Source organism: Gossypium hirsutum, chromosome D07 (genome assembly GCF_007990345.1).
Source record: "Gossypium hirsutum isolate 1008001.06 chromosome D07, Gossypium_hirsutum_v2.1, whole genome shotgun sequence".
NCBI classification, from domain to species: Eukaryota; Viridiplantae; Streptophyta; class Magnoliopsida; order Malvales; family Malvaceae; genus Gossypium; species Gossypium hirsutum.
Genome location: NC_053443.1, coordinates 39,705,032 through 39,719,922, shown reverse-complemented (window position 1 = coordinate 39,719,922; position 14,891 = coordinate 39,705,032). Strand labels below are relative to the sequence as shown.

The following is a 14,891-nucleotide window of genomic DNA, read 5'->3' as shown; positions in this document are numbered from 1 at the left end:
AGGAAGTATATTTTGCCACAGTAAGATGGGTGCATTAATACATTTAGGTGTATTTCGCTTGAGGACAAGCAATAACTCAGGTTTGGGGGTGTGGTAACTCTTGAAAAAAGTTATATTTCATATCTTTAAACCTATCTAATTGCTTGTACTTAAGTACATTTTGTTGCATTTTAGGACATTTTAGTTAGCATTTTTAATATTGCATTAGGACTTGAACTGTATGGGAATTGGGTGCTTTTAATCGCTTGTGGTGGAGTTTTTTTCTGTTGGTATGGCAAGAATAGGTTTTGAAGCAAAGAAATAAAGGAGTAAAGTTATGTCAGGGCAAAGTGTAGACAATTTCCCAGCACGGATGTTGTGACAATATTGGGAAGACCATGTCAATATTTTTCGCGTAGCAGATCAAATTCAAATTCAAACTTGCACTAGATAAACCCCTCTAAAAGAGGGGAAGATAATCATGAATTGTTAGCCAAACCTAGCCTAATCTATCTATAAAAACTGATGAAGGAGACCTTATAAAGGACGAAGCAAAAGTGAGAGAGATCCTTAGGCGTGAATAAGGGTTTGATTGCGCAAGGGACAGGAATTCGAAGGTAGTCCTTCTTAACCATCACAAGACACTGTGCTGCCAAAGTGTGGGTTGAGCAAGCAAAAGCTACTTCCCAAAGTTCTTCTGTTATTTCCTTCGAAATATTGAATTGTAGTAGTTGAACGCGATGTCAGATAATGGTTTGGAATTTTAATTCCCAGCCCATGAGTTAAATCTCATAGGATTGGGATTACTTCCGATGAAACCTTAACTGTTTTATGAATGCCGTATATATCTCATTTACTTTTCTATTTCATTTGATTGTTCTTATTTCTTAATTAAAATGCAACGATCTTTAGACATTTGAGGTTGTTCGCATGCTAAAAACTGAGTCTAATTCTAAAAGGGTTGGATTGGTTGGATTAAAGTTAAATGAATGAGCAAGTATTCGATTGACACTTGTAATTGAATCTAGACATAGAGTCACGATCATACAGAAGGAACCTATGCAAGATATCTAAAAAGCCTATAGACACGAGCAAGGTAACTTGAGGTTTTATCCTCGTGAGAGGTAGGCCATTTTAAAACTCTTCTATGCAGTAAAACGTATATGATTTTGCCAAGGCATTATTGACAGTAAAGGTTGCTTCTGGGTAATCCTAACCTTTCTGAATCAGCATCACTCCATATTCTTTGTCGTAGTAACTTTTCCATAACATATTTAGTTTTTTATTTCTTTGTTTACAGTTTATCTGGATAATTACTCTCGTTATTGCCATTACATTTCTGCTTTCACTGTTGCCATAGCATTTCCAATTATCATTAATTCCACGTATTGCTTACATCAATACTCCACTAATTGCCACTGCATACTTATCATTGTTTTTTCCATAACATTAATTGCATTTTATTATAATAACTTAACCACTTTTGTGCCTCAAACTGATCCTCGTGGAAACGACACTCATTCATCACTTTATTACTTGAGTCAATGTGTATACTTGCACAAAATCGCACATCATTTCACACACCACAATAATCCAAAAACTCTTCTTTTATCTCTTCGTATTATAAACTAATTAGAGTATTCATTAGATCTATTTATGTTTAAGTTAAGATTAATTTAGTGCTTGCCTCCCTTGGGTATGATCCTCAGAGTACTCACCTACTCTGCGTAACTATATTACAACTTGACCCATATACTTGCTAATACCATTTTTCTATATCTTCTATGTAGAATTTTTACCTTGGACATTGGTACGTCTGGAGGCGATCAAGTTGTGGGCACCGTTGTCATGGAGGCAACTTCACGATATTAATTTTAATTTTTTCATAATAATATAATAATTAGGAAATTTTTAGGTTATAGTTGCGAATTTAATTTTCTTTTGTACTAATTATTTTTTTGGGTTAGTGTATGACTCGTAGTAGGGGGTACCTATAGAGCCAGCCACCGATCTAGAAAGAATTATCTGAAGGAATCGCCGACAACACAGATGTAGAACCCACCACCTGCTATGGGAAATGTACCTCGTGAAAATCTGCTATTCAACGAAGCCAACGTTAACCCGTCAAACTTACCACCACCACCACCACAGTTACCTGTAAATCTAAACATGGCACGTAATGAAAGGACTCTTGGAGAATATGCACTACCAAATCTGGATATGGTTCAAGGGAGTATAACGAGGCCAATTATTATGACCAACAAATTTGATATTAGGCGAACTATGATCCAGATCATCTAAAACAATTTGTAGTTTCGTAGAACAATGACAGAGGATCCGAGTCAACATTAAAAATTTTTCTTTCAGCTTTGTGATACCTTCAAATGCAATATGGTCACTAATGACACTATTCATCTTTGATTGTTCCCCTTTTCATTAATTGATAACACCTTTTCTTGGCTAGATTTGTAGGCACCAAGATCAATCACGACATGGGACGAACTCGTAGGACAATTCCTACAAAAGTTCTCCCTATTAGTAAAATGGTCTTATTAAGAAGAGAAATTTTGATATTCAAGCAGTTAGAAGGAGAAAACCATTACGAAGCATGGGAGCGTTTCAAGATGTTAATTTAGAGGTTCCCACACCACGGATTACCTGATTGGTTACGACTGCAAACTTTTTACAATGGGTTGGATGTGTATTCGAGGTCAGGATTAGATGGAGTAATAGGAGGAGCCTTAATGAATAGAACGTACGAGGATGGATATGAATTAATAGAGAGCATGCCAACGAACTCCTACTAGTGGCCAACTGAACATCATACATATGGCCAAAGAGCATCTACTGTAAAGGCTGTCCAAGAAGATGACAGGTACTAATAATTATTGGCCAGAATCAACCGAGTAGATGCTGAAAAGGGTGCACCAAATATCTATAGAGGAGACAAACCACTCTTCCACTATATTAATAATCCTAACGAGGATGTGAACTACATACAAAATAGGTGTGGAAATCCCTCTTTAAATACATACAATCCCGGATAGAGAGATCATCCGAACCTGAGATGGGGAGGAAACCAAGGATGAGGTAGTAACTCGAATAAAGTTAAAAACACTAACTATTAACCTCCTTATTTGCAGAAACCTCAGGATAGGGCTAGCCCAAGTGACCATACAGTATGTGATCAACGTTTGGATAGAATCGAGGAGGAGATGCAATCCATGAAGACAGGCGTGAAGCAGGTGCAGTTTGAGTGCACCAACTAAACAAGAACATTGACTAAACTTGAAGATCAAATGAGCCAATTGATGTGCATGATGAGTGGCATCAAAATACAAATTGGCACAAGTATTCTCAACTATACAGAAAATAATCCTCGTAGGGAAGGAAAGGAGCATGTGAAAGCAATAGCGTTTTGATCAGGCAAAGTACTGAGTAGCCTAGAAAACCCCACTCAAGAGGTAAATACAGAGAATATTGATGATCTTCAGGAAAGACCCTAGAGGCTGAAGATGAATTGGAGTCAGATGAGGTAATTGCACCAGTAGCTGAGCCGGAAAAAGAAACTAAAGATTCTGTCATTGCAAAGATACCATTCCCTTCAAGACTAGAAGAAAAGTGAAAGCGAGATGAGGACAAATTTTTAAGTTTGCTGAACTTTTTCAAAGCGTTAAACATTAACCTGCCTTTAATTGAATTAATTGAGAAAGTTCCTAAATATGCCAATTTTTTAAAGGAAATTATGTCTAGGCATAGGAAAATTAAGGTAAGTGAACAAGTTAATATAAGCGTTTCCTGTAGTACTATTATTTTGTGACAGGTTCCCCAAAAATTGAAAGACTGGAGAAGTTTTACTATTCCCATAGAGATAGGGAGCATTCATTTTAATAGAGCTCTATGTGACCTAGGAACTAGTATTAATTTAATGCCTTTATCCATTTTTGAAAAACTCGAGTTAGGGGACCTAAAAAATTCTCATATAACACTACTGTTGGTCGACAGATCCTCAGTGCATCCGAAAGGAGTACTAGAAGATGTGTTAGTCAAAGTGATCATTTTTATCATCCCAATAGATTTCGTAGTTCTAAACTTTGAAGAGGATCGTGAAATACCTATCCTGCTAGGTGGGCCTTTCTTAGCTGCCTCAAGGTCCACTATTGATTTAGAAAAAAAATGAATTAACCATGAAAATCAATGGTGAGACTAAAAATTTTAACTGTGGTCACCAACTGAGCGAGGAATGTAGGAGGAAGTCAAGGGAGCATTACAAGGAATTATTTTTTTCTAACCCTCCCGAATCAAGGGACATACTTCCTTTAATCCATGCAGGTAAAAAAAACATGTGCAAGGAAAGATATAAGTAGAATAAGGTGGAATGTCATGATGGGTGATGGACTAACACTGACAAAACTAGAGAATTGTCCTTTTATGAAATAATGATGCTATTGAATGAACCTGAAAATAAAACTTGAAATTCTTAAATTAACACTTAAAATTTTGTAAATTATTATATATTTAGCTAGCTGTTTAGTCTAGATTTTAATTTTTATGAAACTTATGTTTCTTAGAAACCGTAACACTCTAGAAATTGGAGTTTTGAGTGAAAACAGAGCCAATGTTATAGCACAGCATCCCCGTGTTCCAACTCCAAAGGTAGAGTTGATGGAATTAAGAAAATCACTTCGATGTCATGACACAGACTTTGTGTGTCATGACACTGACCTAGTATACCCAGGAATCTAAAAAACTAGAGTGTGTCGCAACATCGAACCCCAATGTCGTAACAACGGCAAACTGTCAAGGATGTTGCGACATTGCTGTAATTTTTTGTAGGGTTGACCTGATCGGATTGCGCAACTTGATTTTTAACCCCCAAAACATTAGTTTTTATCATAAAACCCTCTTATCTCACATTCTAACCTTCCTTAACATCTTAAACTTCTTAAAACTCTCTAAAGCCCTAAAACCTATTTTCATTAAAACCCTAAATTTATAAAACCTTTTTTCCTATTTGGTATATTTGTGGATGCAGGATCAGTATAATTGATTGGGAACAAAGCAACAAAGGCTACAACATCGAGGTTAAGGGTTCTAAACTTTCTGTATACTATTACATTGGGAATATTGCTTGATATCTCATTCGTATTAGCGTAGATTATAGTAAAAAAATGCCACGTAGGAAGGTTAAAAAGATGATTATGCAATGACCACTGACGGTTTTGAATTCGTTAAAATTTCAAAACCAAAATGCCGAGAAGTACTACCTTAAAATTCAGGGCAAAAATTTTATTCAAGAAAGGGGATTCAAACCATCAATAGTTCTTTGTAATGAAATATGGTCCGTTATACGGTATCATAGATGGGACCAATTCTGTGTCACTCCCAAAGAAATAGTTGTTATTCCACTTGTACAAGAAATAGCTGTTATTCCACTTGTACAAGATAAGGAAACTCGGCGTCCTTGTGAACAAATGTGGAAAATAGCATCGGTGAGAAGAAAAGATGTACCATTCTCTCTGAAAAATATTTGCAAATATTATGATGCCACATACTATGAATCATATTATTTACAAACTATTGATTTAATGGAGTTGAAAGACAGATAGGGAGGGCATCATAAAATACTTAACTGAAAATTGAGGAGAATGGAAAGTTTGACGATATACTGGACTATCGACTAATTTCAATCAAGCTATAATGTTTCCGATAGCTAAAATGTGGTTACAATTTATTTGCACCAGAATTACACCTTCCCTTAACAGTTCTAATGTCAATACATTCCGAGTATTTTTGTTATATGGCATTTTATAGAAAAAGCAAATACGCATTGGAGAATGGATCTATCAAAATATGAAGCATTGCATTGTGGCCAGAAGGTTGAGATTTTCTTTCCCCATCTCGTGACGACTCTTTGTAAAAGCGTGAGGTTCCAATGGATGAAAATGAACTATTCATAAACCCAACAAGAAGCATAATTAGAGATTCGCTATACACGTAATATGTTGAGCTGCAAAGAAAAACAATTATCGATTAGAACCAGAGAATAAAAGAAAAGATGGATGTTCCAACATTGCTCAAATAATCGAAAGCTCGGAAAAGATTTATTAGAAGCATTGAAGAAAAACTCGATTGAATGATCAGATGGATGCAAGGGATAGGCCCGGTTCTCTAAGAATTTGCCCGGCTGAATGGGTTGAGAGCTTTAAATTATTCGCCAAATATGTTCGATCACACACATTATAGAGTCGAACAAAATGAGCCTACTTCATGAGATGACGGTGAAGGGGATGCACACAATCTCCTAAGAGAGGACAAAGACTATGAGGCGATATTCCAACCGCAATTCTCTACACCAAAATGGCCTGTCATCCAAAGTGCAACCTACCATGCACCTTCAATGAATGGGAGCTTCCATCAAGAATTTGATTTGGGAAAGAGAAAAGATCCAATGGAAAGGGTGAATTTGCCTCGATCTGATGTTCAGACTTAAAACTGAATGTTTATATTTTGGATTTGTATTAATTTTTGGATGATTTTAATTTAAATTTGTAGGAGTAGGATTAATAGTATATTATTAGATGTTTTGTGTTTTGTTCTAATTTTCTATGTAGGAACCCAAAATAAAGGAGGCACAAACAATTCGAGCTTGAAATAAGCAAAGTAGGAAGCACCCACCAATAGTCTATGGAACTATCTTGATCAATCGGGTAACTTCTTTAATTACCTTATTAGGGACTACACATTGAGGACAACGTGTTATCTAAAGTATAGGGGGTAACATAGAAATTTTATTTTAAATTTTTATGCTTTTCTTTGATTTTTCTCTTCATTTGTGTGCTTGAGCTTGTAGAAATACAAGTGATTAGTTTGGAGCATATACATAGGTTGCTTGTATTTACAATAAATTTGGCATGAGGATAGGTGATTTTAAATTCTAATTATTAGACTAGTAAGTTCTATATATTACACATTAAATAGGCATTAAAGCAATTGAATGCACCAAATGATATAGAGAATACAAGGAAATGAGCATGCTAGTATGAATGATATAGAGTTGTGAATATTGGGACTAGGGATGACCTAAGGCATTATTTGGAATACACCCAGAGCCAAAAAGCTAACCCTATTATTTATCTTTAGTACCTATTTTTGAGCCAGAAAACATTTCTTGATGAACCTTTAATACAAAACTCGAGCCAAAATATCAATTTGTACTTTCCCTTTTTCTTTGGTCCTAAACTTGACGACTATAGACGTCTGACCATATGTATTGAGGGTTAAGTAGATACATCATGGCAGATTTTTTTAAAATAGAGTGAAATAGGAGAGATCAGTGTGATATAGTGATTATTGGTTAGCCAATATGTTCAACAAAAAAAAATTTCAAGATGAAAATCAAAAGGAGTAGGACAAGTACTTGAAAAGTAAAAGAATTTATGAGTGAGATGTCCTAGAAAAAGAAATGTCACAAAGTCACAAAAGTACAAAAGCTCATTCATTAGTGCAAAAAAACTAGTGAGCTAATAATGATTGATATATTATGTTGTGACTTCCTATGTGGAGAAATAAGGAAGGTGAGAAAAGGAGAAATAAGGCAGTGAGTGAGAAAGGGTTACTAAGGGGCAATGAACGGGAAAGGCTTACTATTCTTGAAATTCATACTTGTCCTAAGCTTCAAAATGTTATAAGGCAAAAAGTCCTATGTAATCTAGGTAAACTTATTCACAATTTGAAATCATATTGAATAATTGCATTTATGATTATTTGTATTCTTCTAGGGTAGTCAAATTAATTTTATAATTTATTGATGGATTCTTACATTTGAGACTTTTAATGCTTGTATGCTTTGTAATATATTGAACTTAGGTGTTTGATATCAAAAGTGGTAAGTCAGTTATATCTTATGCCAGGATTATGTGTGAATATGAAATGCCTATTCATGTGCTCTAAAGCTAACACTTGTATTATACTTGTTCAAGGGTCGTCTTTTCATTTCTTGTTTTTGTTGTGTTACTTGAGGATAGACAGTGACTTAAGTGTGGAGGAGTTTGATCTGTCGTAATTCGGTGTAGCAGATTAAACTAGTTTTCGCACTTTAGTAGCTTGAACATAAACATTTTAGTTATGTTTTAATTACATTTCAACAAGTTTAGTTAAGTGTAATAAAATGTGTTATTCGAGTCTTTTATTGACTTTAGGGGTCGAATGAGGCTTAAAGGTGAACAAATATACTTTGTGAGTGTGTAGGAGACCATTAGAAGGTGCATTAAATCAATATTGGATGCTAGGTTGCAACACGAAGCTCGCGATGTCGCAACATAGGGAGAAGAATAAGAAAAGTCCCAGATTGTCTTTAATGTCGCGACATACCCCTGAAGACACCTTGAGGTTGAGCATACTACCCTCGATGTCGCGACATATGATCTAGTGTGTCGCAACATCGCCTTTGCACGAGAAATTAATATGAGCCAGGGATGTTTTGGTCCACACAATCTAACTTGAAGCTTGGGAACGTCAGCTGACCTAGGGTTAAGAACGACGACCATCTGAAGTCTATAAATAGGCTCAGTTAACACATGTCATAGACACCTCTTTTCTATTGTATAATTTTCTATTTAGTTTTAGTCTTTAGTTTTTCCTTTGTCTTAGGTTTTACACTTTATTTCCATTCTTGTTATTTACTTTCGGTAATAAATCAGATTCAGAAGTTATTTTCAAACTCTGTGAGGATTCTTCATTTAAAAGTCAGTACAATTAGGCTTATTCTAAACCATTACTCTTGATATTGCTATGCATGTTCATTCTTTCATTCAAGTTTACACGGTTTATTAGATCCATGAGGAACTAATCCTTGTGTGGGGGATTAGCGAGTGTAGGTATGAATAATTACCTGTTTTGTAGGGATTCCTTAACGAATCAACTGTTCATGAGAGGAAGAACCTAAATCCTAGGCTTGAAAACCCTAGGAAATCATCAAGGTGGGAATTAACCTAAAATTTGTATGGCCTATCCATGAACACCTTAACCCTGAACCGGTCTGGACTGTGAGGTCGGAAGATAGGTAGTCCTAGCCAACTTAGTATTGCAATGGACATATCAGAAGATCCTACTAGGGTATTGACTAGTTGATTGAACAAGAAAGCCCAAGACAACAGTTGATTATGATCACTAAAGCGAGCTAATCACCCATGTCCAGATTTGATATTTACTTCCTTATTCGATTTTTTTTCTTTCTATTCATTCAGTTACTTTTATTTCTTTTATTATTATTATTTATTTATTATAATCCAAAAACTCTTGTTTTATCTCTTAGTGCTATAAACTGATTAGAGTATTAATTAGATCTATTTATGTTTAAGTTAAGATTAATTTAGTACTTGCCTCCTTTGGGTATGATCTTCGAAGTACTTACCTACTCCGTTGTAACTATATTACAACTTAACTCGTATACTTATGGATACCGTTTTTCTATAGTTTCCCCTCAAAGAGGAATAATCTTGATAAACATACCTATTACTTGGATAATCTTTATTAGTACCTCTTTCTATCCTTAGATTCCAAGTAATTCCCTTTTTAAAAACTTGACTGTTTAGGGTACATACGATTTCATCGAAGCCTTACACTTTAAGTAAAACTCTCATTAACCTTCTAAGGTCTTCCTTTAGCATACAGAGTTCCTTGAGCACTTTCTGGTAGTTCTTAATGACGGATCCTTACCCGCGATCCACTTATAAATCCACTTTTGTTTACCTTTACACAAGGCACTATCAGCACGACTTCCCATAATTGATTCTAACTGGGTTACCACCTTACGCCCTACCGGCTTCCTTGTTCACTGCTTTGGTAGACTTTTCCATTCCCGTTACTATTGCCCTTTTTTTGCACATTCCTCATATTCGCTAGCTAGCTAGCACTTGTCAATACTTGCATTTTTCCTCGTTTGTGTGATTTTCCATGATCACCGTCCTAGTAGACTGTAATGACCCAAAAGTCAGTGGTGTCAAAAATAGTGGTTTCTAAATCCCATTTCTGATATTCAAGTCCGTAAATATTTAATATTTACGAGGTTAGTGTAAAGTTTAATTAAAGTTTGGTCCTCTAATTTTGTCAACTTGATTGTTAATTAAGGTACAAGTGTTTCAACCTTAAAGTCAGTGGTGATGGGACTGAGGTATTGGGACCTGAGTTCTGTAAACCAGACCTGTCAATATTTTTATTAAATATTTAGAAGTTATATATTAGGTGAATTAAATTTTGGATAGGTAATTTTATCGAATTAGTGTTTAATTGAAGTACAATAACTAAATTGTAAAAGTGGTAATAGTTTAATTGTTAAAGAATCTTTAATTACAACATGGAAAAATGACTTAAGTGGCAATTAAACCATCATGCTATTAAGAATGATCGGTAGTGGTTGGATTAGTGATGATTAATTCTATAAACTTTAATTAATTTAAATAAAACCTAAAATAAAGTAAAATAAAACAAGAAATTAAACAAGTGGAAAGAAAGAGAGAAACATCACCTCTTTCATCTTCTTACATCGATTCTCCACGGCCAAGGAGAAGAAAATTTCGGCAATAGGGTTTGTGACTTTGAAGCTTTAATTGGTTAGTGCAATTTAGTCATTTTCTTGTAATATGTTTTTGAAATCCCAGGAGCTTAATCTAGCTGACTCATGTGTTATTTTTCAGAACTGTTAAATTTTTAGAATGATACCATTGATGAATATTTTAAGTTTTAGGTACTAAATTAATAGATTTTAAGCTTAGAAGTGAAAAAGAACTAAATTGTGAAGTTAATTTATAGTTTGGTCCCATAGGGACTAAAAAGCATTAATTCTAAAATTTGTTGTAGAAATGGGAAATACGAGGTCCTAAGAGGACCATAGTGAAAACAAATCAAAATTATGTGTTCTAGATTAAAAGTTATGTTACTCTCGATTTTAGGGACTAAAATGAATAAAATGACAAAGTTTCCTAAAATTGCAATTGAATGTACAATTGCTTGTGTAGTGATGAATTATTATGTTTTTTTTATCCATAGCAAACATTGACCCGAATTCAACGAAAAAAGAAAGGAAAAGACAAAGCTGTTGACGAATAGCTCGGAGATTACGATTTGTATTTCTATAACTCGAGCCTTTTCAATTGTTGCATTCACAAACTGCATTGCATGGTAATAATATAAGGTAAGCTGGAAATGATAGAGCGTACTGAATTGAATTGATTTTAATTAGTTGTTTGTGTTAAGTACTAAATTGAATTAATTTGAATTTATGATATATTGTTATAATTATGCAATTGAATTCAGATTGTGTTGATTTATGCTGTCACATATGTGAATTGATGATTAGTCGATAAAATTATGTTGTGGAATTGAGAAATTGATTGTTATAAATTGAAATAAGGATGGATAATAGATATTGGATTATGGATTCGAAAATGTAAAATTAGATTGTATAATCAAGTTGTATATTTTGACATGTAAATAGTCGTATTAATTTTCATTTGAAATTTCGTTTGTTGGTTCATGCATTACATAATTTATATTATGTTGTAAAGTTCAGATATAGAAATACCACTAAGTTATACTCAGCGTGTGGTTTTATTTTCGTGTGCAGGTCAAGTTTTCATCCAGTATGCTTGTCGAAATCAGCATCCAGTTGCAATCTCAGACTCAACAAAATGGTGATGGTTTTTTTAGTTAATGGCATCTACCTAAAGGAGTCTTTTGGTGTCAATGTTATATTGGGATGAATGTTGATAATTTGGCATAGTAGATGATAGTAAGATTAATCATTAGTAGTATGTATTAAGTGATTATAAATGTGTGGAATGTGTTCAAAGATGAAATAGGTACAATGCAAGAAAGTTAGTAGTTAAATGTGGTATATTGAATGGTGATTATTAGGGAAATGGTTAATTAAATAAAATGCTAATGCTAATATGAATTAGTAAGACAAATGTTGGTTAGGTTAAACATGAACTGGTCATTGTTGATAGAGATAATATGTATTGTGGATGAATAGGTTTGATTTGGAAATGTTTTGAATGTGAATGAATATGTGTTGGATTTGGAAATACAGGTTTTAAGTAAGCATTATTGGGTATATGAATATAGACTATGTTTTGGATAGGGTGAAGAATAGAATAGGTCCCAAACGAACACATTTTGTACCACACAGTTAGCCACACGGTCGTGTGACACTCACGAGATAGTGGCATGGCCGTCTGAATTTTGTTGAATAATTGGATTTTTTATCTACACGGTCACAGTGAGTTACACGGTTGGTATACATGCTGTGTGACCCCTGTTTTACACGGTCACAATTATGTGTATGTATGTAATTATTCAATGTTTAATTAAAATTTTGAATTATTAATTGCATGTAATTGTTCTGTTGATTATCATAACATCTTAGTGCTCGAGTCGGGCGACCGGACCGGGTGAGGGCTGTTACACGAACGACCCCATTTTTATTGTCCCGATGGACTATCCCCTGATTACCATCCTAGTGGACTATCCCATGATTACCGTCTTGGCGGACTACCTTACCATAGCCTAGCTATGGTCTTACTCATCATGCTCAATGTTTAATGTCTTGGCGGACTCTATTGGATGCCATAGTCGAGCTATGGTCTTACACCTGTAATCCCCATGTTTAATGTCCTAGCAGACTTTAACGAATGCCATAGTCGAGCTATGGTCTTACAATGGTTAATGTCATGGCAGACTTTAACGGATGTCATAGCCAAGGTATGGTCTTACACCTGTAATCCCCATGTTCAATGTCCTGGCATTCTAAAGAATTTCATAGCCGAGCCATGGTCTTACACCTTAAACATCTTTGAGGTGTCGCCTAGAAGAACCTTACCGCTATCATGGTGTCTCTCCAAAGATTTGATAGACCATCTTCATGGTGTCTCTCTAGCGAGCCACCCAATATCATTCCATCTCATATCTAACCTTGATGTTCGAACACCGAAGTGTCCCCTCTACAATGCTCGAAGTTTCACACATCACGGTTTGCACCTAACAACATCATATTATAGAATCTAACAAAAAATTCATTTCCTTATCCATTCGACATTCCTCCATTTCGCCACTTAAAATTGATGCTCGAACACCGTAGTATCCCCTCCGCAAGGCCTAGAGCTTTGCACATCACGGTTTGCACCCAACAACATTGGATTGTGGAATCTAACGGAAATTGCGTTTCCCTAACCATCTATCCCATAAAAAATTTCCTTCCATACTCCACAATTCAAGAACAAGCAACCACAAGCATATTATCACACAAACACATTAATATGGAGTACGCTAACTTATATATTGTACCACAACTATTTCATGCATACTAGCACACTTGTAGATACTCCTATACCTACTCATCCTTATACATACAAGGCATTCTAAATCAACAAAGATCATTCCAGCCATATAACATTTAGAGCACATCCATGTATGAAGTATAGAAACTAACCTGATGCTTCTTTACCCTATCAGCTTAGACTTTCCGAATGCCACAGCTTCTATTCTCCTGGAAGCTAAGCATGATAACCAAAGTCACAAACTTAACATCCTAGCTTAAAAACTTAATTTCCAAAAACATGCAGAACCTTTCAAAGGTACTAAAAATTCTTAACTTTATTTCTTAAATTTACAATCACTAAAGAGCTTAGAATCTTACCAGCTCATTAGATTTTCTACTTTTCTAAATCGAACCTCATTATCACTGCTCCATGCAGAGCTTCCCATAGTTATTTATTCTTTGGAGCAACCAAAGAAGAAGATGAAGAAGAAAAGAAAAGAAAATATAATTGAGAAGAATTCACTTCGGGTATCCACTTCTCAGCTTTTTATATCCCTTCATGCACGATATTCAACCTTATAAAAACCATCCATTAGTAATCATTTTGTCTCCCACTAATGAACCAATTAGTTCTCATCCAACCAAACCGGAATTGGAACTCAACTATAATCAAATCAGTCATTGAATTTTTCCTAATTTTTCAGTGGAAGCCACCAACTTACGGTTTCTTTCAATTTAGCCCCCAATTATTCCTAAATTCAGACTTAAATAAAACAAGGTGTGATAGCGAAAGTATAACGCCCTCAACCTGACCAATTCTTCGGGTTTGGATCATGGGTGTTACTACACAATACTTAACAAAATATCGAAAAATTTGACAAATACTCTTTAATGAAAAAATTTTTCTTGTTAATTTAACTGAAAGACTTAATATCTAAAAATAAAGGAAAGTATGAAAATAAAATAAAATGTTACAATAGGCTTGCTCCAACTCATTACAGTATAAAGTTTGTAAAATACAGACTCTTAGGGTAACCCTAAACTACACCACTTTTCCACTGTATGCATAATATTCTACTTCGCTGCTATCTTGGCGTACTCCTCGCGTTGTCCCTCTTAGGGAATTCTCTTACCATATACCTGAAACAACTACAAAAATTGTAAGTTCAAAAGAACTTAGTTAGCCTTATCCCAAAAATACCTTGGCGGATAGTTTATAAGACTGGAAGAACATTAGTGCGCCAACTACCCTTCTGAACCACTTACTTCCATTTTGGGCAGATACTATCACAGTTTCGGCATACACTTTCACGCCAACTATCATACTCTTAACGTACCAATTCTTTCTTGAATGTCTAACTGAAGATCCTTCTAGACATTTCATAAATCATAGGTACTTCTCAATAGAATATACATTTAGAGCCCAATTCATACAGATCATCTCTTAATACACAAACTTACTCCAGAATAGTTGTTCATAGATATTAATCACCGGGGGATACATAAACATTTGGAAAATACTTACGCAGATCTGAATACCATCAAACTACTAATCAAATCATACATTGGTTCGATTTCAACAAACTCTCATTGA

General features: G+C 34.8%; 1 non-coding gene across 1 annotated transcript; it reads right to left on the bottom strand.

Moving 5' to 3' along the window:
• Positions 1–2,524: 2,524 nt before the first annotated feature.
• LOC121219641 (small nucleolar RNA R71) lies at positions 2,525–2,635 on the bottom strand. Its single transcript, XR_005916531.1, has one exon. It is a non-coding gene; the product is annotated as a small nucleolar RNA R71 (small nucleolar RNA).
• Between the last annotated feature and the right edge of the window lie 12,256 nt (positions 2,636–14,891).